This window comes from Meleagris gallopavo, chromosome 4 (genome assembly GCF_000146605.3).
Source record: "Meleagris gallopavo isolate NT-WF06-2002-E0010 breed Aviagen turkey brand Nicholas breeding stock chromosome 4, Turkey_5.1, whole genome shotgun sequence".
NCBI classification, from domain to species: Eukaryota; Metazoa; Chordata; class Aves; order Galliformes; family Phasianidae; genus Meleagris; species Meleagris gallopavo.
In genome coordinates, this window is record NC_015014.2 from 35145607 (window position 1) to 35170593 (window position 24987).

At 36.4% G+C, this 24987-nt stretch overlaps 2 long non-coding RNA genes across 4 annotated transcripts in view; one reads left to right on the forward strand and one right to left on the reverse strand.

The window, feature by feature from the left end:
• LOC104910714 overlaps positions 1-11843 on the forward strand; it is a 53484-nt gene extending 41641 nt beyond the window's left edge. For 2 of the 3 annotated variants that reach the window (XR_004159604.1, XR_004159606.1), the window contains one exon: positions 11759-11841. This is a non-coding gene — a long non-coding RNA (uncharacterized LOC104910714). Of the gene's footprint in view, positions 1-11758 lie in introns of all 3 variants that reach the window. The other variant, XR_004159605.1, reaches the window with a different exon arrangement.
• Positions 11844-12023: 180 nt separating this feature from the next.
• Positions 12024-24987, reverse strand: part of LOC109367306 — a 21920-nt gene continuing 8956 nt past the window's right edge. Inside the window, exons 2-5 of the long non-coding RNA XR_004159607.1 lie at positions 20343-20407; positions 16928-17028; positions 13901-14691; positions 12024-13697 (exon numbers count right to left, since the gene is read on the reverse strand). This is a non-coding gene — a long non-coding RNA (uncharacterized LOC109367306). The remainder of the gene's footprint in view (positions 13698-13900; positions 14692-16927; positions 17029-20342; positions 20408-24987) is intronic.

A 24987-nucleotide genomic window follows, 5' to 3' on the forward strand; every position in this document is an offset into this window, starting at 1 on the left:
TTTAGAGCCGCATTTACTCTTGGTATAATCTTATCCAGATTAAAAAAAAAAAAAAAGACTGAACATGAGCTCAACTAGAAACATTCTCATGTCTTTTCAGCAAAGAGAAAAAACAGGAAACACCACAAATCACTGAAGAAAATACATACTCATACAATGATACAGTTCACCAATGCCTATACTGTATATTCCTCCATCGCTGTACAGAATTGGTAGTAAAGGTAATCTCAAAAGAACAGGTAGTATTTCTGTATCAGTGCAGGTTTGGGCTGCCTACATAGACATTATGGTGCTGAGGCTTGGGAATGACGTTCACGTTAGGTTGTTGCCAGCATAGGAATGGTGTAACACGCTATATTTTGCAAAGTATATTTGCTTAGAAATCTGAGAAAGAAAATGTAAGATTTTTGTTTTAAAAATCTATAAAGAACTATTTTATAAAGAACTAGACTAAAAAATGATAGAAAAAAATTAATGATGCCACTTCACAAATAGTATTCTAGAAAAAAATCATTAACCTGAAATTATTCTTTGTGAATGCAGCTCAAAAAATATTACTGTCAGAGATCCCACTGCTGGGAAAAGCTACAAAAAGTCATTGTAAATGCTGTGAAAAAGCTGAAAACAATTTATAGATCCACTTTTTTATTATGTTAAGATGACACTAACATGATACCATGATTATTAATTATAACACTGTAAAAACCATCTGTGACTTGGCTTCTCTTTATGGATAGAAAAGACATGCTGAATGTATGGATAGCCTTATTCGCCACTACATTAGTACAGCTTTAAATGGATGTAATATTACAGCAACATGAGTATGAAGTACCACAGCAGGAAGTCACGAATCTTGTATGCATTATTCAAGAACAATAAGCAGATGACATATAGATAATAGCATTACATTCTCCTTGAGAGATGGTAAAATGTAAATAAGACACAGCATCTTCTAAGCAGTTACACAAGGCTTAATGTAAAATATGTTATCCTACATCTGCCCAGCAGATGCCCACTAAACATAAGAAAGGCAAATAGTTGTTCTCCAAGTCACTCTCCTGGTAAGCTGGCAGTAATGACACTTGAAAGTGAATTCCTGTCCTTGCCTAAGTGAAATGCAAAATGAGAGTGCACATATGTATGTCGATTTGGGTAGGAGTATGAATTCAACCTCCAAGTACCATTCTGTGCTCCATATCCCAATTACTTACAGTCTGCATTTCCACATTGCTTAGAGAAGTGCCAAAGCTAAAAACTTGAGGAGCAGACCTTAATCTGACTATTTAGGTAGGCTTTAATAATCTCTCTCTTCTTTAATTTTTAAGTTTTGGAGGAAATCCTAATTATCTTTAGTTTTACATAACCAAAACTAATCAAAAATTGGTCTCCCTTATTCCAGACATATTCAGGCCACTTTCAGTCTTTGTCTAGGTTATGGAATACTCAAATGATTTTTTTTTTATTCCTTGCTGTTAAAGAAAAAAAATGAAAGGAGAAAGAGATTTTGTTAGCGGATCTCATTGAAGGCCAATTGCAAAGTGCCCTGCTATCACCTTGGAAATAATGAGGGAGAATATTGCCCAACCGACAGAAGATTGAATTGATGAAGATGACTTTTGATAAATATATAAGGAATCATTATATACAGAAACCAAGTGAGTACTGAGGATGGAACTCAAAGATTCAGTACACAGAATTTCTCTAAACAGGACTAAGTATTTTCTACAGTTATTAGAGATTAATAGTATTGTTGTTATTATTGCTGTCATCTTTTTGACTTTCATCTCAGGGCTCAGGTCAGCAACAATTTCTACAAGGTTATCAGGTTGCTGAACATTTCCTTTTCTGCTCAGTGATGTACAACAGTCCCATTTCTGGTGAAAATTGTTTTATTGGAAACTATGAAGCATAAAAATAATGAGACCAATTTTCATAAGAACATTTTTCCCTTGTGAATGCAATGTGCAATCACGGCAGAGCAGTGGAGGCAACTCACCATTTGTGCTTCCAAATCAAAAAGCATTAATGGAGCTGAACAACACTGGTTAGGTCTGTGGTATCCTAGCTCAGGAAAGAATACAAACTATGAGAATACATGCAGATAAAGGATTTTTAGGTATAAAAGAAAGTCATTCATTCTGAAAGACAGGAAGTTACCTTCAGCAGAAGGCTAAAAAAGGATATGCATCTTTTCTTTTGGTATATAGATTGCAAGAAGAATTATGCAAGATAAAGGACAATCCTGGGAAATTAAATATAATTTGGATAGGAAATCAGACAAATGGTTTTCTCATGCCAGTTCTTACATTCTGGTTTCTGCAGTGACGGAAAATATGTAGGTCGCTCTGAAAGTAAGAACTCCTATTTATGTCCAAGAAACTGCAACAGATGCAAAGAATACAACAAATCTATTTGATAGAGCAAATTTTCAGCTACAAAATACTATTTTTCAACATTGTCACCAACATTAGCTATACCCACAATGAACAAGAGCCTTCATACTGCACTTGTAAACATCTGTACCGGTGGAGGTGACTGTCACTGTCAGCACTGCTGAAATGCACCACCCACCACCTCACTGCACTCACATCCACTTGTTATCCAGAGACATTCAGCAAGCATTGACGAATGTCAATGGATGCCACTTTTTCCTGCATGGATGAATTATTCAGTGACATCCATTTCCTTCATATGCACTTCCATGTTGGATACTATTTTGTCAGACTGCCCCTTTGCTGCCATCTGTCACACAGATGCAACAAAATATAATGGAACATTGATGAGAAGGTTCAACCTCTACTGCCATACTACCACGTCAACCTCTGATGTCATGGGCCAACATAATAAATTAGGAGGCATTACTTTTGGAGCAGTCTCCATATTTTTAAATTGGATTCAAAAAAGTTCCTGGTGGGGCTGTATTGACAATGGTGGGACCAGAGTTCTGAGGATGGGCTTTGACTACCCACAAGCTGCTATGCTTTTCCATATGACTGAAAACACAATTGCTGGCAAAACTGTATAACCAGTACACGAGTATATACTGTGAGTACATGCTCAGGTATGTACCCATGACTGACTCATTCAAATTCTAGAAGGAGCCTGGGATCTGGTTCCAATTAAATGCTTCTGGAAATACCAGAACAATGCAGTTCAGAAAGATTTTCAGAAAGCAACAATCACTTCCTTTCTTTCTCCTGGTGACCTAAATGATTTGCAGCTTTTAGTATGAAAGGGATTACCACAAGCTATTTGCTTTCTCCCCTTATTGAATTCACAGCTGTAGAAAGAATTAAGCAATGAGGTGAAATAATTGTTTAAAATTACTGCAAATGAATCTTGATCACAACCTCAAAACTGAGAATCATGATCATTATATTTGCATTCTCATGAATGTACATGAAGTTATTGTTGTGTACCAGAGTATATATTTGTGTATTAACTTTATCAAATTTAAGTGTTTGTGATATCTCAGTGAGCATGAAATGTAGTTACTTCGTTGCACCTGTTCATAATAATTGGATTCAATATTCATGAATGATTTTCCAGCAACCATGTGCATGAGCAGTGATCATTAAGTCAGGCTTCCAGCTCCCCAAATATTGTACTGCAAGTGATCTGTGAGGTCTGTGAAAACAACTGTGTATAAAATATTACCTGACACTATGAAATGCAGGCACAGGTGATTGCTTCTCTTGGCCTGGATAACAAATCTCTGTTTACAGATGGGAATTCACCTTCATATAGCAATTAGGAATGATGGTAAATGGAAAGAGATGCTAGTTAAAGTTAAAAAGATCATGCTATATCTGACAACTTAGGTGAGCTGAACCAGAAGCAGCCTGGAAAAGACAGAGTATTAAAAAATTGGATGTTAAATGTGGCAAGATTGACAAAAGTAAAAATCAAAAATGTAAGAAAAAGCAAAAATCTAAGAAAACGTAAACTGGAATGATAAAAAGATCATTGAATTAATCCTAAAATTCAGGGTGACAGTCTTTTTCTTGTCCCACTTCTCTACAGGTTAGTGTATTTTTATTAGGGATATACTAGATTAAAGTATGCATCTAATGCAGCACATAACCCATGGGCAGTTAGCCCAATGTTTAGAAGATACATTGGATTTGCTGCAAATGAACAGATGATGTCCAGTAAGGCCAGTGTTTCTGGAACAACATATAAAAAACTTGCAGTTGATTTGTATGGGCAAGGCATCCAAGTCACACATTTCCAGACTGAGAGCTCATGTGGTTTCTCTGAGTAAAATACCAAAATTCATTGCAGATAACATTTCCTATCAGAAAGAAAAAAAGAAAAGAAAAAAAAAAAAAGAGAATGCAATGAAATACCTACAAATATAGGCTAGCCCTTACAAGGCCAGTGGCATATACAAATGAGCAAAACTTACATTTTCACATTGCACGAGTTAAATGATCGTCTGGACATGTCTAAATCATCACATCCATTTTTAAATGTCCTTTGAATCACATCTGATTTGGCAGGAGATGGCAATTCCCAATGAGATGAACAGTTAACAGAATCATAAAACAGCTGGGTTTTGGCTCAACTCTGTGTTGCTGTAACTTCACATTGCTGGGATTCCACTAAAATAAGCAGCCGTATCAGGAAGATCTAAAATGTCAAACAGGTTAATCCGAGACCAGTGAAAAGCAGGAATAAGATGCATTAACCGCCTATCCCCTTTCTGATGGACTGCTATTTCCTCTTGTGTTAAGAAATAGCAAAGAAATCTTAAGTGGTAATCTCTGTTTTGGTGGTATTTTGCAGCCATATATATTTTCTGCAGGTGAAGACCTCAAAAAGAACAGTTCCGTTTTGAAATGTGATAAAGACCAAACAATTAGCAGTCAGCCCCTTGGATAAGTAGTCAGTCGTGACAAACCTGAGCACTGGGGAAAGCTTCTGGGTTGTCTGAGAATAACTCTGCTGGGCTCATGCAGAAGATCTTATGCAATAGTAATCAATTACTTATGGATGGAAATAACATTTAATAAATAAATTATCTGTACATTGGCAAAGAGGACTTTTTTTCCTCATCTCCCTGGTTTAATGTTATTTTTCACTAGGAAGAGTGGTGAGATTCCATACAGATGAACCTCTCAGAAACCAAACTGATCTTATGTTAAATGAGTAACTATACAAAACTGTCCATTTATCCAAAAAAAGAGGAAAGGGGAGAAGTTATCAAGAACATCCAAGTTCAGCTTTTTATTTAAGTGCATATATACAGGCACACAACAAATATACAGTCTATTTTTTGTCCCTTATTAGCTATAGTTTTGGCTCATAAATGGAACTACTGACAAAATAAATTTTCTTAAAGCATACAACTTTTTATTGATCCTGAATTCTGAAAACTCATGAGTTTTGAAGCTATGACTTATATCTGATTCAATATTCATTATTTAGAAAGCTAATCATGAATTGTATCATCTTGTTTTACAGCCTTAGCCCCCAACATCATGAACTTTAGATCATATTATTTATTGCAGAATGAACAAATGTAATTTATTTTGTTATTATCTATTTGATAAAAATGTTTCCCATGCTAGTGTCATCAGAAAAGATTACAGCAAGCTTTACTGTGAAAAGCAGAACAGGTTAGAATTAAGATATAATAATGAGATTACAGGGAGACAAAATAAAAGATAATAAAAGTAGAAGATCATGTAGATAAATACAGAGATTTCTGAAATGGAAGGGTAAATATGCAAACATCTGGCATTGCTTTTAATTTATCATTTTCATCTCCTGCTTTTGAAATCTAGTTAGTAGCACAATATTGGCCTAGAATTTTAAGGAAGAAAATGTCAGCAGGCATTATCAATCTTATTTTATATAATTGTATAAAAATATGTAAAGGAAAATAGCATCGTTTATCTTTGTTTTGAAGCCTACAGTTATTGTGGCAATTTTGCATAATGCATATTGCTATTAGTTGTTGTGGTATTTAAACCTAAAATGAATATTAAACCCAGTGACTTATTACTGCTTAAAGAGCACATGGTTCCCAGACTTACCAGCGGCACCACTGACTGCTTGTGTTTCCCCGTGCCAGCTTTCGCATGTGCTCTCACATCTGTCTCCTCCTCATCCCAAAGCCTACCGCAGAGGAAAGCTGCCATCAGATGAATTTCATGTGTGAATACAAGCCAGCTACACTGAGCTTTGGCCCCCTTCCTGGTCCTTCCTCTGACTTTGGACGAAGGAAGAGACACAATTTCTGCAGTGAGTGCAGAGGTAGCAAGAAGACCAGGCAAGAAGCTACTCTATTCCACCTGCCCAGCAGTACATTCTTGCTCTGTAACTGCTTGAGTTTCTATTTTAAACTAAATGGATTTCTGAGCAACTTACAGAAGCAGATTCTAAACTATTTCAAGTATCCTCTAATTTTGATAGAAGGTTTTTCAAACTGCCCTTCAGTCGTCCACACACTTGGAAAGTAAAATTCCATCATTGGGTACTTTCTCCTCAGGAAATCTCAGCTCTGGATTGTACATGCGGTACTGGAGAGTGCTCTGTAAACAGGGGTCAGTATTGGCTATAAGTGCAATGCCAAGAGTTAACACAGGTGGCACAAACTTAGGATTTTAGCTTTAGGAATCATGGACAGGACTGCTGTGTTTCTATCCCACATTTCACAGGCACAAACATACTGTCATGCTATATAATAGAAAACAAAACTTTCCGGTTACACTCAGCTGCCCTCAGCTGCTGTCACACATAGGCATATTGGGTAAGGTATTTTGGAAGGAGTTGACTATGTAATGCACATACAGTGCAGGCAAACTATGTGTTTGCTTGAGAAATAGCTGTCTCTCTCTGAGAGAGATTGGCAGGTCAGGAGCTGGTGTTGCCACCACCATCCTCACTGATAGCATCCAGATAAACAAAGCTTGTGAGCCTCTTGTTGCTTATACCAGAAATTACATAAGGATAAGCTCCTCCGTGCTCCTACTGCCTGTGTGTATTTCACTTTCTATGTTCACAAAAAAATAGCTCTTTGTCAAAGAAATATTAAGAAAATCCCAAGTGGTTCTTGAGGTTATATTTAGTACTTTTGTCAGAACTGTGAGAGAGAAAAGATGATGTAGTCAATTGCCTTTTGAACGATCTCTCGTAAATGGAAAACCGTGTTTCTTTTTTTCAATTGCATTTTAATAGTGGCTAGCCTGTTTGTGGGTATCCATAGAAAATGGATCTACTCAATGTTATTTTATTTTCCTTGAAAGCTCAGAAGAAAGAAACAATACAGAATATATAGATCTCTGGGAAATATCACATTGCTTTTTCTCATTCTTCCTTTTAATTTATAAAAGTTTCGTTAAAAACATTAAAGGTGAAAATTATTTTTTTAATTGAGAAAAGCTGAAGGAGACTATCAGGATCTACACTGGTCACTCCAGAGGCATGCCTCCTTTTTATGCCCATGGAAACTACAATAGGTACAACGAGCATGACAACACTATTTGATAGAGTAGATTCTCAGCTACAAAACACTATTTTCAAACATCTTAATCACCATTAGCTGTGCATTTTTACCAGTGATAAACAAGGTCCTGCATGCTATGTTCATAACAGTCTGCATCAGTGGAGGAGCCACTGTCACTGTCATCACTGCTGAAACACATCACCTACCACCTCATTGTGCTCATAGCCACAGGTTGGATCCAGAAACATTCAGCAAGCATTGATCAGTGTCACTGGGTTCCATTTTCTACTGCATGGAGGAATTCAGTGACACACCTTTGCTTCAGATACCATTTTGTCAGTCTGCCCCTCTGCTGCCATCTGTCACATGGAAACAACACGTAATGGAGAAGGTTCAACCTCTACTGCCAAACCACCAGCATCCACCTCTGATGTGATGGGCCAGCATAATAAAACAGGAGACATTACTTTCAGTGCAGCAATTGTATAAATTGTATGCTCTTTGACATTTATTCGAGTTTCTTAAAATACTACCAGAAGTTCTTGAATTTTCTGAGCTATGGACATCATGATAAGTTAAATGCAGCCCTTCTCATTGCTTCATAAAGAAATTCAAATACTAATTTCAGGAAGCAAACATTTTATCTTTTTAGATACTGAAAATCACAGCCCATCTTAAAAGTTGTTCCATCTGAGTGATTTTGAACTTTTTCTCTGGCACCTCATCTCACACTGGCTCACATAAGTCTCACGCTTCCCAGGTACTGGAAACAATCTGAATTCAATCTGAAGTTGTGAGAAAATCTGATAGAATGATTATAGCTTGCCAGCTCAAAATTCAGAAATGAAACAATCATTTTTCATCACAGCTTCATCACTATTTGCTTAAGGGAGACATTCAGATGTAGAAAAACTTTTAACTACCATAATATAATACAGTAGCTTTAAATATTCTCTCTTATGTTTTCTTAGTACTGTTCACTTACACAGCAACGTTTACAATAGAGATGTTTTTCCAGCTACAAGCAACAGATTCAGATTTTACTTTCATCTGCAAACTCGCTAAAAATTGAACTTATATCACAGTTCCAAACAACATGTGTTGTGGAAAAATAAATCCCATTAAGGAAAGAAAAAATAGTCAATCTTTAGTCTTTGATGGGTACAGTTCTAGACCAACAGATATCTTAGTGAACTGTAGAAGTAATTTATCTTATCACTTTCAAATAAAGTTTCTCAGTTTTAGTGCATCATTCCACTTACATGAAAACTGTAAGATGTGAATTACTCTTTAGTTTTTAGTGCATGCTGAATATTTTGAAGATTCTAAAATTAAATGAAATGTAGGCTCCTAGCACTTGGCAGACCCTTAAGCTAAGAAAAACATGGAAATAGACTGGTTAACTCAAGCAGAAATTGCCCTAACAGGAAGACATCTGATTCTTCAAGGTTTTAAAAGCATCTGTCTCAGTGGATAGCTCCAAGACAGACCCATTGCGAGTGCCACAGGACAATTCAGAGGGAGTGATCTGGAAACCACTAAATGGGAGGGAAAGATAAAAACATATTGCGCAGGAAGATATATATGCATTACGCCAGTTGGGTTGATGCCAAGATTTCCTTCAAAAGAAGGCAGAAATACATTTATGCAGTTCTTGTACAAATGAAGAGAAACACACTTCAGGTTGATGAAGGCTACTGGAAGTGAGACTGCCTGAAATCAGCGAGAGTTAAGGAAAATAGGGAAATCTTACCAAATGTTTTTATCTGCAGTAAGGAGAATTGTTGCAATAACTATGGCAGAAAAGTACAGCTCCTTCTTCAAGTTAGACTATCAAGAGCATCACTAAAAGCTTGGTCTTTGTTGTTCACAGGGTCTATTGTTGTTCACTTGGTCTATTGTGTTCAAGGGAAAGAAATATGCAAGGAAACATCATCTTCTATCCCACAAACATGTGGGGTGAAATAGAGATGCTTGAAAGAGTCCTTTACATTCAGCCCTGCTCCAGAGCAGTAAAAGGCAGCAGGCATATGCTCTTGCAAGTTTTTGATCTTTTTAAATGCTTTCTCCAAAAAACACCACACACTGCAGCGCAGGCAGTGCATGTGAAGTTTGGCTCTTAAATCTCCACTGGGTGCATGTTGGTATTTACTACTCTCATGTTGCTATTGCATTTTCATATCTTCTATAGAAACACTCCAACACTGTGTCTCCCTCTGGCCTTTTTGCCTTTTTTAAAAACCATTTGCAGAGGACACCAGTTGCTGGGAAGTGGTGGACTTTTGGAAACTTCCATTTCAGTTCCATTTCTGCAGCAACAGCAATAAGGCACGGTGCTTGCAATTTTGATTATATTCTGCATTGCTTACTTCAATGTCTTGTTACCATGTAAAATAGCACTATCAGCTTCAATTTTCTGCATAATTAAAATAACCATAATAATTTGACATGGAAGCATGCCAAGTTTATTTTTACGAGACGTTTTCAAATATTGCTGAGAAAAATTAGATTAAAAAAATTCCCATGTGATTGAAAATGAACACACAAATTCTGTGCGAATAATACTATGAAAATGTGCACACACATTTTCAACTCTTTAAGGAGATAAGAGTCAGTGCTTTCTTGTGCTTACTCTGCCAATATTTAATACAGATGATAGCATCCATTCATCTTCCCTTATTAAATGCTATCCTTAATCTCAATCTGAATTATTGTTGTGTACTCCAAAACAGGATGAATTCAGGAGTCCTGATATGATATATGACTGTGGTGTTTCATATTGTGGTGCCTAGCATGACACTGCTGTAGAAAGGTGTGGTTTTCTGTTTGCTGAACGCTTAAACTTTGTAAAAACTTTGCAGGCATTTGTCAGCTTAAATATGTGCCAAGTAACCACTGTTGTTGTTTTGTTGTTAAGATGTAACCCTAAAAAAAGTTAACAAAGTACACTCTAAAACACCTTGCATGTTTTGTTTTCCCTTTTAAATTATTCTCAATTGTGTTATCTCTCCATCTCAATATCACAATGACATAAGAATCTGCTTTGGCTGTCTGTAATGTGATTTTTTATTTAATGCATTTAGAATGACCTTCTACGTCCATTAAATTATATATGATCTAGTTTCTTGGCAGGGCCATTTATGATCATTTGTCTTAGATTTTATGTATTGCTTTTCATTGTTGATCTCAGAAATTGTCTTACTTACACTGAATAAAAAGTGACAAGATGTGATAGAGTATTTTGTTAGAAGCACTTTGGAGAGTCCTGATTCCAGAAATGTTAGTTTATAGCCTCAAGCCTCGATAAATGTACAAAGGGACAACTAGCTAGTGACAGCCCCACAGAAAGAGCTCTGGGGTTTCTGAGTGATGGCAAGTTGAATGTGAGTCCAGCCATTGTGCCTTGGCAACCAAAAAAGGCCAACATACCCTGGGATGTATCAGGTCTAGCGCTGCCACCAGCCGAGAAAAGGGATCGTCCCACTCTGCTCTGTACTGTGTGGCCTCACCTGGAGTGCTGTATGTGGGTTTGAGGCCACAATATATGAATGATGTGAAGCTATTAGAGAATGTTCAAGGGAGAGCTATGAAGATGTTGAAGAGTCTGGAGGGAATGACTGAGGCCCCTTGGTTTGCTTAGCCCAGAGCAGAGAAAGCTGAGTGGAGGTCTCATGGCAGCCTACAGCGAGGGAACATTATTGAGCCATGTCAAGGGAGGGTCAGGACAGGTGTTAGGAAAAGGTGCTCCACCAGAGGGTAGTGGGCATGGACCAGAGCAGTGGTCACAGCCCTGAGCTGACAGAGTTCAAGGAGCATTTGGACAACATTTCCAGTCCAGAGCCTTGGTAGACACGGAATACCTCTTTAAAATCTACAGGATGATCAGAAGTTGGCTCACTGAGGGTCATTTCACATATATTGTTTGATTGAATGTGTCTCTGAATGGCATAAGCTCTTTCTGGATGTCTGCAGAGGACTGCAGAGGACTACAGATTCCAATTCCCTAGCTTGGGTGCATTTTGAAACTACAATTCCTCTGCTTTTTTTTGTTTGTTTGTTTTGTTTTGTCTCTTCTGGTATTCCTCATCAATTTATTTATTAGATAAATGTTTTCTGAAAGCTTGTCTTTACTTTAGGGGTATCTTGAAAAATGTCTCCAACTTTGTTTCACGCTTATTTGGCTACGCATTTCTATGAATGACAGATCCATGCATTACATTCAATGGGGATTGTTTGTAGAGCATAAGTGAAAATTGGTAAGTAGTGTTTTTCCTTTTGGTGTGTCAACTTTGTTTTTATTCTCAGCAGTGTGCCCAAAAATGATGCTTCTGCATAAACAGATGAAGTATGCACTGAGGCCGTATTAAGTAAGTCATGTTACTGCCAGGCGTTGCTCTTCAATGGGACCATGCAAGTCAAAAGCAAGCTTTAGTCAAAGGACAAAAGTATTAAAATAAATATGTGCAAAGTTACTTCTTTTGCTTCAGGACAGACTCTGCAATAAATTGTATCAATAAGAGTTTTTGTGGTTTTAAGAACACTTGGCTTCAGGGTGAATGAAAGCTCTTTGATTTCTGTGTTAATTTAGTTGTCTTCAGAGATTAGGAAGACTGAAGGAACAATTGTTTTAAGATTACTGTGTCTATCCAATTTCTGGCAAAGGCCACCAGGGTTTTCTTGTTTTTTTTTTTGTTTTGTTTTTTTGTTTTTTGTTTTTTTTTTTAATTTTAATAATTTCATTTATGACAAATGATGCAGAAGAAAACATTTTTCTCCTACAGGTTTATCAGTTTATTAAGCAATTGAATCGATATTTCACTTTGTTCATCTTTGCTCTTACAAGAAAAAGGAGATAAAATAAGGACTTTATTCCTTCGGGGTATTTTGGGAATGCCCTAAGACATTAACACAACCAGGGCAGATAAATCCAAAAGTAAGTCTGAGGCTCATCTAATTTTTCAGGGATCAATGAGAAATATGTGAGCGTCATTTCTCATAGACAGTTACATTTGTTTACTCCTGTCCTACCCTAGGCTTCCTTGTATTATTTTCAACTCCTTTCAAATCCAAGAATGAATACATAACAGAAGATAAACACAATAAAGTGATGAAAAACTCAAACGGTTCTGAAGTAAACAGCATCTGAAGCCCTGATTGTTCAGTTATATAGAATTCATATGAACATGAACGATGGTTTACTTTAGTATTTTTTGAACTTCTTTAGCTATTTTGTAGGAGAAAAAAGTATTCTCTGGTGTTCAAATGAAAAAGTTTCTAATGTACACTTATGCTAACAGTTATTCCCTGCTAACGATAATTTTAAACAGTTTTTTGGTTGTGTGTTATTTTGTTGGTTGGTTTTAAATTTCTGTCAGAAATGATTGTGCAGCCACCATTTAATTTACTTACAAAAAGACTAGTCACAGTGATGGGAAATGTCTCCTTCTCTCTGTATTCAAAGCCAAAGCATTCTCACTTCAACACCGAACATTTTTGATTCAGCACAGAAATCTGGCTAAATTTTAGCAATAAAGGGTTGTGCAACATCAGGAGATCTCGGCACACGCGTTATAATTATGCAAGGAAAACAAGAGGATATTCTTGCATATCAGTTGTAAGAGACCATCAGGTAGATTTTTTTGTTCTTGTCATCTCAGTTGTCATAACTGATCTGAGTAGGCTTAATGTCAACAACGTCTCTGAATATCCCACTATATGTATACAATAAAATATTTGCCTTTAGAGCAATCTGGTCCCTTACCAACAGTCATGAAAATAAAGCAGTGCATATTATGCTAAAAAACCAAACGATGAGCATAAAATTCATATCTGCAAAATTCTTAATCTATGCTTGTAGTCATCTGGCATTGTCCTTTGGGACAGTGACCTTCCTCTCTTCTCACTCTCCCAGTATTTTGTCCACTTACCACTTCAGTTGTACATGAATGCTGTCTTTCACGTCTGTCTTTCTCCTTCTTCCTATGTTTTTCTTTCTATTCTTTTCCTTCTTTCATTTCTTTTGGTACAGGGCAGAAGTGAAAGGAAACAGCTGCCTTCAGAAGCACGTTCAAGCATCTTCCTCCAAAGTGATCTCAGAGTCACTTTTGTCCAAACCCTAGGTCTTCACAGTCTGCAGAAATAGTTTCCCTTCAGTCCAAATGGCCATAACATTTAATCTCATACTCTGTCTGCGGTTGAAGTTGTAATTTTTAAATATGAATAATATCTGTGTAATGGGCTTAATCTGGAAATAATAATAGACAAAAAAAAAAAGTTAAAAAGTTATATCCCCTTTTCCACTTTCATGAAGCAAACAAACCAAAGCCTCCCCAGCTGAGGCTGGGAAGGCTATAGCACAGGCAGCACTGCCCTAGCTGGGCAGCATGGATGGTAGACTACAGCATATGTTTTTCCACCTCACTAAGCAGTACATAAAAGCTAACTCACCTGCTGAAGTTATTCTCAAAAATCTAAACCAGATCCGTTCCTTGATATACGCTGAACAGAAACAGTCTCTCTGACAATTGCCTTCTGAAGGTGACAGTAAGAGAAGGAAAGTTGGCTTCTTTTCTTTCTGCTTTTATTATTTGACTTAACTGCTACATTTGCTCCAATCCCTACCCTGCCATGGAGAACATGCATTTGGCCACTTATAAATTGTAGATTCATCAGCTTCTGTATCAATATTAGAAAAATGGTGTTGTGAGTGCCAGACACAAATATTCAGATTGTGAAAGAAATGTGACTAAGTGCAGACTTGAGTGGAACAGGACTATCATGTCTTTCAGGAGGCAACTGATCATTGGTTCCTGGACTCACTGCCTGTAAAAATAGGCCTAGTGCCCTCCTCAAATATTTACCAACATCAGCAATTTAACTTCACATTGTTTTACACTTCTAGAAAACAGATATTTTCTCCCCAGCAACTCTAGAAATCCAGCACACTCCAACACAGGTATCAGAACTCCATAAACTGCTTTGACTATTTCTGCTGCCTTCAGCTGACATTAAGCAAGGTACATCCTTGTTCAGCATCACTGAGGGGAAGAAAGCAAGCAATCACCCCACATGACCATCGGCATACCAACACTTCTTTCCAAATACTATCCTTTAACATTTTAAGTAGCTTTTTGATAGTCCTGTTGATGCTTCTTTGGCAAAGTTTGTTTCTTTGTCCCCGTTGTACTTTCAGACTAACCGTCCATACATGCTGGAGATACTGCAGGCACAAAACTCTTCTGTAGATAAATAGAAAACAATACAATGAACATACACAATAAGCTGAATGTTCAGGCAGTATGGCTTCATTAAAGTTAATGGGATTTCTGACTTTTAACAATGTTTATCCCATCTGAAAGTTAATCCTCTGCACAAATAATGCAATAAATACAAGTAAAAATCTTTCTAACATACTGAAATCTACATAGGCATCTCCATACACAGGCCATGATCTTCTACAGACAAGATTATTCTAAATGAAATGCTGATCCTACTGAAGTCAGTACAGTAGTTTTCTTTCTCTACAATCATTATTTGCAATTCGGTTTCATTGTTAATGATGCACCGCAATTATAATTTGAAGGCAGGATGTTACAGATGGCTTTAATGGGATCATGTACTACATGACTGAAGATTTTGTAGTATTAGTTAATCCTAATGCAAAGTTTTTCCTTAAAATTTAGGGGTGTTGCATGAAAATCGACCTAACAGTCAACAGAAAAACTCTAATTTACTTGATTGGAGATCAGTTTTGCCCTATTTAATTTAACTCAATATTGCAGATATTACAGGAAAAAGTTAAAGTCTTTAGCTGGACTTCACCCAGATTTTCACTCATTAAAAGCTAAAATCTCCAAGCAAAACTCAGCACTTGCTACAAAGTCAAGAAACAGAAACAGAAAATGTTTTGAGATGCCGCAGAGGTCCAAGATGCTGTTCTAAGAGCAACAATGCCAGCTTACATCCTTGGCAAAAAGATACAGAGAAACTTTTTGTTTTCATATTCTCATTTACTGTTTGCTTGTTGACCCGTTGCATCTTTTTGAACTTGGGGAGTGCTGTAACTGTTACCATGCAATTAATTTACTCCTGTTATGCTTCCAGGCATTTTCAGTGTAAGAAAATGTATGTCCAAAAGAATAACCTACTTTGATCAGAAAAAGATACTAGTACAGGCAAGCAAAATGTTTTTGCATGCTTTGGCAAGACTGCTTTCTGAATACTTGCTAAACCTAGACTAACCTAAGAGCAGTATACTCAGATCTGTCCATGAATTTTTAAGTAAATGTATAAAATATATACACAAATGTAATATGATCTATAGAAAAATTCATTGATTAGTATTTTGTTTAGAAGACCAAATAGAGAGTGTAGGAAAAAAAAAAGAAAAAAAAAACCAAACTCGTTAATTCTTATATATATAATGCAGCATTTCAGAATTTTAATTTCTAGAAGACGTTTATATCAAGCTATCATTATGTACTGAGGTTCGTGGAGTTGGATACTTTGCCACTCAAAACTATTATTGTTAACTGGATTTAACTGATTCCTTATTTACATCACAGTTTTGTTTCACCATAAACAACCATGTCTATTCAGTGCTGCACAGCATCATTAGGAAGATGTATATCCTCTCTAATTCTCAAGGCATAAACCCTTGGAGTACTGAAAGCCTACATTAATTACTATGTAGTGAGGGCCGCAGGCAGGGAGAGATGTAGCTGCTTATCTTGATCTGCAGCTGGTTGGCTTGCTATGCCAATTGCAAGTATTGTGCATTGGGATATCAGCTGCAGGGCTGCAATGCAACTGGTGACAGCACTCCTTTCGATCACACAAAAAAAGGCCTTGTGCCTGCGGTCAAGCATCATGATCTCAGATGCAGCCTCACGCATGACCAGAAGACAAGTAAGTTTCTTCCGAAGGATAATCATTTATCCTTGTGAGTCAAGAAATCAGAGAGAAAATTTCTGTATGCACTAAATAGTTAAGTAGATAAGACACTGGTCACCACCCACTGGAATTTAGTTTTGTATTAAATTGCCATGCAGTAGTCATTAGAGAATACTCCACAATAGAAAATGGTCACATAAAATGTGGCACCAGTGACAAGATCTGTAAAACCAACACACAGCTAATAAGCAAAAAGAATTACCTCTGACCACAAAGGGATAGGAGGTGGTCTATCTGTGGCTCTAGTTTTGCAATGATAGATAAGTGAATAGCCTCACATCATAGATTATTACGTATGTTTCACTTTTTGATGGAAGATATTATAGTATACTGGCATTAAATTATATAATGTCTTTATCAAAATGCAATACAGTGTTTAAGACTCTAAACAATACAGAATTGACCCAAAGATTATATGTTATGGAAGACTAATTATATTGTGATGTCATACAAATACCTAAGAATGAAACTGTTCAGAAAGGAACCAGGGAAAATTGTCATTATGATCAATACATAACTTACCATATGAGAATATATGCATATACACCTCCTCTGTCAATATCTAAAGGTCACATCCTGGAAGGGCTCACATACTGTGTCCCAGGAGGATTTATAGAAGTATGCTGAAACAAAACATAAGCCAAAATATATTTTATACAAAAGGAAAAAGGAATGCCACTGAGGTCATTACTCAAGCAGAACCCTTCGTAGTAGTGGTTTTAGATCTTAAATACAGGAAAAAACATCATTTCTGCAATAGTCCTCTTTCTGCATAATACAACGTGGTATTTTGAGGCTGGATGGAAACTATTCATTCTGGCTTTTGATTAAAAGACTGTACAACGTGCAAGGCAGCAGCAAACTTATTCCGAGATTTGTGAGTTATTTCTGTTCTGCTAGAAGCTGACATTACACTGACAACCATCTCATATTCGCTCTTTACTTACAGGCTTTCGCCGTTTCTCATTTTGGGGAAACAAACCAGAGGAAGACATTTTTTTTCAAGGTTATGTACTTTGTTGATTTGTGAAAGCAGATCGAAGGATGTTTGATATCTTTTGGCTTTGATCTGCAGGCACAGTTTTTCTACTAGTATCAGCTCCTCTAAAGCCTGTAAGATGACTTTTCAACCTCACTTGCTAACTTAATGTGGATGTCTTGCTGTTACTTACCTAGATTGCACTTCTTCCTGGTTGAATAGAAAGGAATAAGAAGGAAGGAAGAAAGAAATCCCAAAGCTGCTACTGCTTCTTATCTCAGCTCTTCTGACTCCCAAATAAAATAATACTCATGACTCCCATTAAGGGAATATCTGAAGAATTAGGGTCTTCCAAGCTCAGGAATGAATGTTTTCATTTTGATACTATTTTAAAATGAAGACAAAGACTGAGGTCATGTGAACTGAATAGTTTTGGACTTCCTATGCTGAATGTTAATTTATCAAATGACAAGCAAAAAAGTCACTCAGCTATACTTCCTTATTTTACCCTCTAGCTATTAAAGAAATGCATACTTCAAATTCCAATTTTTTTCCTTATTTAAAAGTGAACAAAAAATGCTGCTTCCTACAACTGCTTAGGATAGGTTATTGTATTGAATGAATGATATAAGTACATGAGCAGAGTGAGAAAAAGGCAAATCAAAGCCTTTAATCTACAACTTGTCACCTTCTGCAAATTGTCTTGAAAAAAATGCTAATCATCACATTGCTTGTAATCTGCTTGTCTCTCAGTTTCTTCCCCATTAAACAGCATTCTGTTCCTTAAAGTCCTTTCCAGTTCCTTACACTTTTCACTCGCTTTTTCTTTTGCCTGTTATAATAAATTCTTCTTGCTCCATCATTCTCCCTGACAGATTCCTATCCCTTTAGCTTTGGCAGAACACTGATTTTTATTGTAGTTCCTGTGATCTGTTTTGGTGCTCAGAGTGTCAGCTCATTTCTGAAAAGACTTATCTGCTTGTAAGAGAGGATCTCCACTCATCACACTCCTGATGTAAACGATTTAGACTCCATTTTTGCAGGGACTGGAATCCAAATCTTTCCTCTCCCTGTGAAGCCTTGATGACTAAGTTGTTGCGTGTCTCTGGATGAATTAATTCCTAATTTCTACATGCAAAGGGCAATAGATTTGATAGAATAAACGGGGGACCCATACTTTGTCCACCACCAAGTTAAAACCCTGCTGGGCTCCTCTGAGCTGAAGGGAATGGAACTTGCCATATGCTAAAAAGAGTTGTTCAGTCTTTTAATAAGTTATAGGGTGGCCTCACCTGCATTCTTTTATGGGAAAGTATATGATTCAGAGTCCTGATTGATCCCTATGGTCAGAAATTAGTTCAAATTAGACAATTGTACTGAAATTCTCTAATTTTTGTGTTGTGATGCACCTTTCTACAGCATTTCAGACATGGCTAAGGGCATTTGTGGTTGGTTAAATTTTGTATTTCCCGAATTTCTTTTTTATGCATCCCACGCGTCACTTTTTCCTTTAAAATGCATGAACAAACATAAGTTCCCTAACTCCCAGAGATGTATCCTAGTAAGCTAGAGGACACAGTATCGAAAAATCAATGCTCCAATCTGAACTTATTTTTTGCAGGTTGAGGCCTAGAATCAAGCACTATCACACTTTGGAAACAATCCATGCAGGTCACAAGCTGATGGGCTCTATCTCTGCCACCTTTCTGGTAGAGAGGTGAGTCTCCTGGAAGCCTGGATAGCAGATGGGAGAATATAGGGACACTTTTATTACCCATCCCTAATGGATGATGCTGCTGTCTTGGGAATAAAGTTGTTGGCTAGATTAATAAGAACACATGCATCCACTTCCATAGTAACTGTAGAAGATGACAAAGCAAGTTGCTGTGGAGACAACTGGAGGAAATGGTACAAGGGGAAATTTTTATAAGGTAGGTGTACTTGAAAACTAATTCAACATGCAAATCTACTGTAAGGAAATCAGTTCCTCCACTCCACTTCCTTTGTTTTTGAAGTAGAAAGGGACAGGTAAAGGTACATATAAGAGCAAAACAAAAACAAGATGTTAAGAAGAGGCTGTTCATATTAAACCATACTTTGCATGCAGTAGAGCATGCTTATTCTCAAAATATTTTCTTCCTTCAAGAGTCTGAAAATATACAACACAAAAAGTGGTTGTTATTTACCTCTAAATGCAGCAAACACTTAAAATAAAGGGCAAAATACTGTCTGATCTTTTTATTGCATTAGAAAAAACAGTATGAACAGATAAAATGTTCAGGCAACAGATGAAAGCAGACAGAACCAATAAAATCAGAAATACAGATGGTGTTTTATTGTGCTCTGGTGGATGGGTGAATTATACCTCTGAAACATATTTCACCAGCTTACTGTGTGCATGTTTGATGTTAAGTAACCCGTTTTGTAATTGCTGCTTAGAGTATGCTGAATAGTGCAAGACAGTTTAAGAGTAATAACAACCTGCTTAAAACTCTTCCAGTGACCACATAAAGACCAATATTGAGGTCTTTAATAGTACTTTAATGACTGAATAAAGAATCACAGCACATTAACAATGGTACTGGGACACAGGGTATGCCATCAGTAAAATAAGTCATACATCAGCCTTTCCTAAGTGTAGATAAATAAGTGACAAAGAGTATTATGTAGAATAAGAGATTTTTCTGGGCATAAAGATCATTAGACCATTTAGACTCACCACCTGCATAACACAGTAAATAACCTCTCCCAGTGGCCCTGGAATCTTTTCAAGTATCCTATGCTATGTATATCCAGTAAGGCACCACGTCTTAATCTGAGGGCACTGAAAAGACAAAGTCTAACTCTTTCTTTAATATAGTGTTTCAGCAGTAAAATACATGCATTTAGACTTTATTAAAAAGCAACTACCATGGGAAATATCAGTGCTAATGGTTAAAAAGAAGCAACGGTACTCACTTCAGAATTGGTTTGTCCTTTGTGAACGTAATTCAGAGGTGACACCTCAGCCCTAGGAGGACATCCTGCTAGAAAAAAGAGATCTAAATAAAGGTGTGTTTTTTTTTTTTCTTTAAACTGATAGAAGTATTTTTAAGTGATACGAATATTTTAAGAAAAGCCATGTATTCTTAAAGGGAATAATAAGGGAGTAGGGCGTGTGATGGCTGAAAAACAAACAACAAAACAAGGAAGGAATTATCATGCACTATAAGTTGTAGACTAGAAGAGCAGACTTAGCTGAGAAGTTTAGCTCCAACTTTCAGCAATTCATTTTGCTGAATAAAAGCTACTGTGCAGAAAAGTAAGAAGCAGAAGTTAGCTCAGCAAAAAGAACTATCTTGCAAGGTGAATATAGTCATGGATCTTCTGTGGATGATCCCTGTAACATCAGGTAATCTACAGTTTAGCAGTGAATGGAGAATCTGGCATGGGTTGAACAAAGTGCACCTTACCAAAAGAGGACTGGGACCTGACTGAAATGGAAGACACTAATCTCCCAGAGTAGGCAGTCCAGATCTTAGGTGTTTTTATGCTGCCACAGTGAGTGCTCTTCTAGTCTTACAGGAGTTTGAAAACTGGTGGCTTCCACAGTACAGAAAGAAAATACATTGCAAGCTCTTCTGTGTAGCTGGTTAATAAGTTCCTGCTAGTGACTGCACATATAGGATGTGCAGAACAGAGGTATCTTTTACTCAGAAGAACTCGGAGACTGGAACACAAATTATGCACTAGAGAGGTGAAGGATTTGTAGTCTCTTGTAAATACTTGAGAAGAAATCCCAGCTTTTATTGGATTTTATGACAAAATGGAATACCTCTTTGTGATCTTGCTGTTGTTTTGTATTTCATTGTTTTTTCCAGATTTTTCTTAGCTCATGCAAACAGACCTTCTGACATAGGGGCTGGTATCCACTCAGAGAATCAAGAAGTTATGAATCAGGGGGAAAAAATGTCTGGTTTAGTTCTCTTGGCTGCTGTATGTGGCATATGAACCAAATTCCTGCTAAACTGCAAACCACAGGATTTGATTTGGAGCTGAAATCCAGAGTCTCCTTCAGCATCATCAGATGAAGGTGCTTTCCATCTATCATACTGAATCTATTTTAAAATCTAAGATAAATGTTTTGCAATGAGGAAAAAATGTGATATCAATTGTACAGGTCATCAAACAACCCATAATTAAATATATATTGAATTTACTTGTAGGAATACATAAAACTGAAAATAACATGTTGAGAATTCAAAAACTAGAAATTAAGGAATAGTTTTGGAAGCCCTTAAAAACATGCATATACAAATTGCAAACACAAACACATACATACAAAGCAAAGGTTACATTAAAATGTACATCTTTGAAAGAACTAACTTCACAGTATTTCATTAGTTTTCCAAATCTTCAAGGAGGATTCCTTCTCTCTGATCACACTGAGAGCAAACCAGGCATGGAGAAGCCAAAACAACTGTGTGTTGCTGCACCTTCTTTGTAGCAAAAAAAATTACACACAATGAGCTAAATAGAATTGCTCTGTTCTAGACCTGTGAAGATTTGCAGGGAGAATTAGTGGGAAATATTAATATTCTGAGCGCAGTAATATATACATCCCTGATGGAAAACATACCTTGTATCCCAAGTTTTCACAGAGTACTGCTACTTGCTCTCTTGCAGCTAATGAGCTTTCCCTTTGCAAAAATACGTCCTGGGGTACCCAAGTGGGAATGTAGTAAACTCTCAGCTCTGCCTACATTTGACAGTTTTTCAGGTGCATCTTGCTCCCCTCTGCTTCCTCTAATCGAGAGTAGCGTATGGCCACTTGTTAAATCTCAACAGGATTTCCAATGATTGTGGTGTTTCTAGAGTCATTTAATAACAATGATAGATGTCATGGGGAAAAGAGAGGTAGTTACAGTGTCTGTATGCTTAATTTTCAGAGAATTAATTATTAAAAATTGAAAAATGCTTCCTTGAATTATTATTAAATGGTAAAACAAAACAAACAACAACAAACAAACAAAAAACAGCACAAATGAAAAACATAATGTCTGGATTCCTGTGATGGCTGGATCCTTTCAGAACTCAAAAAAGAGAAAAAGAAAACTATTAAGAACTAAAAGTTTGGGAGATGAAGATGTGCTGGGACACAGAAATATAAACTGCACTTCACTGCTCTCTTCTCACTGCATGGTTAGAAGTATAACAGAAAAGACAACTGAGGGAAAAAAATCATCACATAACAAACTTTCAGCTTTTGTTCAGACATACATTGCATGGTCACACCACTGAAATCGGTGGAAATACACCTCTCTTTAGTGGGCTTTAACAAAATCAAGAAACTCTCAGGACATTTGTATCCACTTTTAAACATAACATTAAAGCAGACTTTTGACACGACTTGTAACTTGTTAAGGAAAAAAGAACAGCAACACACGTATGTAATTTGTGTAAAAAAACATGTATTTTGTACATGAATTCTAGGTCAATATGAGAGAATGTAAAATGGGAAATATCAACTACCAGAAGATAATTATTCTTAAAGAAAGCTGTGCAATAATCTATGCTGTAGAACTGCATAGCAGGAGGATGCCCTATCTACAATTGTCCTGATGCTGAATGGTAGAATGTCTGTGCGAACAGAAACACAACAAAACACTCAAAAGCTGAGCAGTGCACTGACTGAGGAAATTGGTCCTCTTCAAAGAATATATGAACATTAAATTGAGAAATATGTTCATTATTGCAGAACAATGTCCTGTCCACACCGCTTCTAGATTATGATAACAACTTCTGGTTTTAATGAAACACTTGCTTCCTAACAGAGGTTTTATTAACAAGTTTAATTTTGGGTGCTTCTATATGTTTGTTTCATCACACAATAATTTATCATCACAGATATAATGTAAGGAAATCAAAAGACTTATATAAAAGATTTATGAAGAATTAGAACAGCCCAGCATAATCCAGTAATTGAATCTCCAAGTCTTACTTGAAGTTTATGGCTGCTGACATTTAATCTACATGATTTGATCTAGCATGAAATCTTGTCTTCTCTCCCCGGAAAGAGAGTTTGTAGATATATATTTTACCTGTACTGCACAGGAATAAGTTATATTTTGATTGACCACTAAGGGATCGTTGATAACATCTATGCAATGTTTTGTCTATGCCCACAAAACAAACACAATAGCTCTATGCAGTATACAGTCATGATATTGACAAAGGTTAGCCATCATATGTCTTCTGAAATCTGATCTAATAAGTGTTCATATCAGAAACAAAATATCTAAACAATTTGTTGGTTTTGCAACACTGGCTGAACTTAAATTAGAGGTTATTATAATATGAATGACTGCCCTATTTGCTACTGCATGCAAAGGCAAACTCAGATGATTAAGGCTCTGATGTGCAGACTGCTAACTTGATTTGCTTAGGCAGCTCCTCTGTAATAGCACTGTATAAAATGGAATTGTTTGCCAAAGCCCTGTAATGTGCTTTCATAACTTACCAGAATAGATGGCTTTACATACAAAAATCTCTGAAAGAGCTGCTTTGATATTAGGAAATAATATAAGTAATTGCATTAAAGCTATATAAATATGTTTATCCTCAATGCAAATTTGAACCTGTTATTCAACATTTGGGATCTTTCCATTAATTATTCACATTATTAGGGCCAAGTTAGCAGACGGTGCATCAGTAACCCTTCAAACACCTACTGGCTGTGGAAGGACACACTCTACCATGACAGCAGATGAGCTGTTCAACTTTGCCCAGGACTAGGATTATATCAAACAATAAAAAGTGCATTAGAGAACTTCTGGAAGCATTTAATATCTATGTATTAGGGCCATCTTTTAATGCAGGGACTGTATTTTTTGCTGAAAATAGATGTAATTAATACAGTTATTCCTTGTCCACTCCCTATCTGGCAGTGTGCATTTAAGTAACTTGTATTTAATTGTTTTTTTTTACTTCTATACAATTAAAATGTACAGCAAAGCTTATCATAAACATGGTTCTGTAGCAGATTTAAAAGAAAGTTGAAACGTTTACTCATAGATTGTGGGCTGTATACCATCAATAATTTCAATTCATCATTTTGCCTACTGATTCTCTCCAAGTATTCCAATTTCTGACATTTATTATAGCATTCAGAATGTCCCAGTCAATCTCTAAACCTGAGAACCTGTTGTAAAGTAAGTGCTTATCATCTTTTCTAAATGTCTCAGTACTGTAACTTAGAAACATTTGCTAAGTCCCCTCTTCTTGTTGAGCTCAAATTATTTACATGTGCAAGGCTCTCCTTTTCTAGGACTCTGAAATACGCATAGAAGTCTGGTTTGGTAGAAAGTAGTTCATTTCATTTATAAAACAACATCTAACATTGAGGCAGAACACTGACCTCTATATGGTTGAGAAACTATTAGACAAATTAAAAAAAAAAAAAAAGTTGACTGTAGCCTAATGAAATAATAGATTTTGACCATTTTGAAAATCTTTGGCTCCTGAAAAATTCTGAAACAAAAACTTATTTAGATGTTCTAACAACTGAATATAATATTCAGATTTAAATATATATATATATATATATATATATATATATATATAA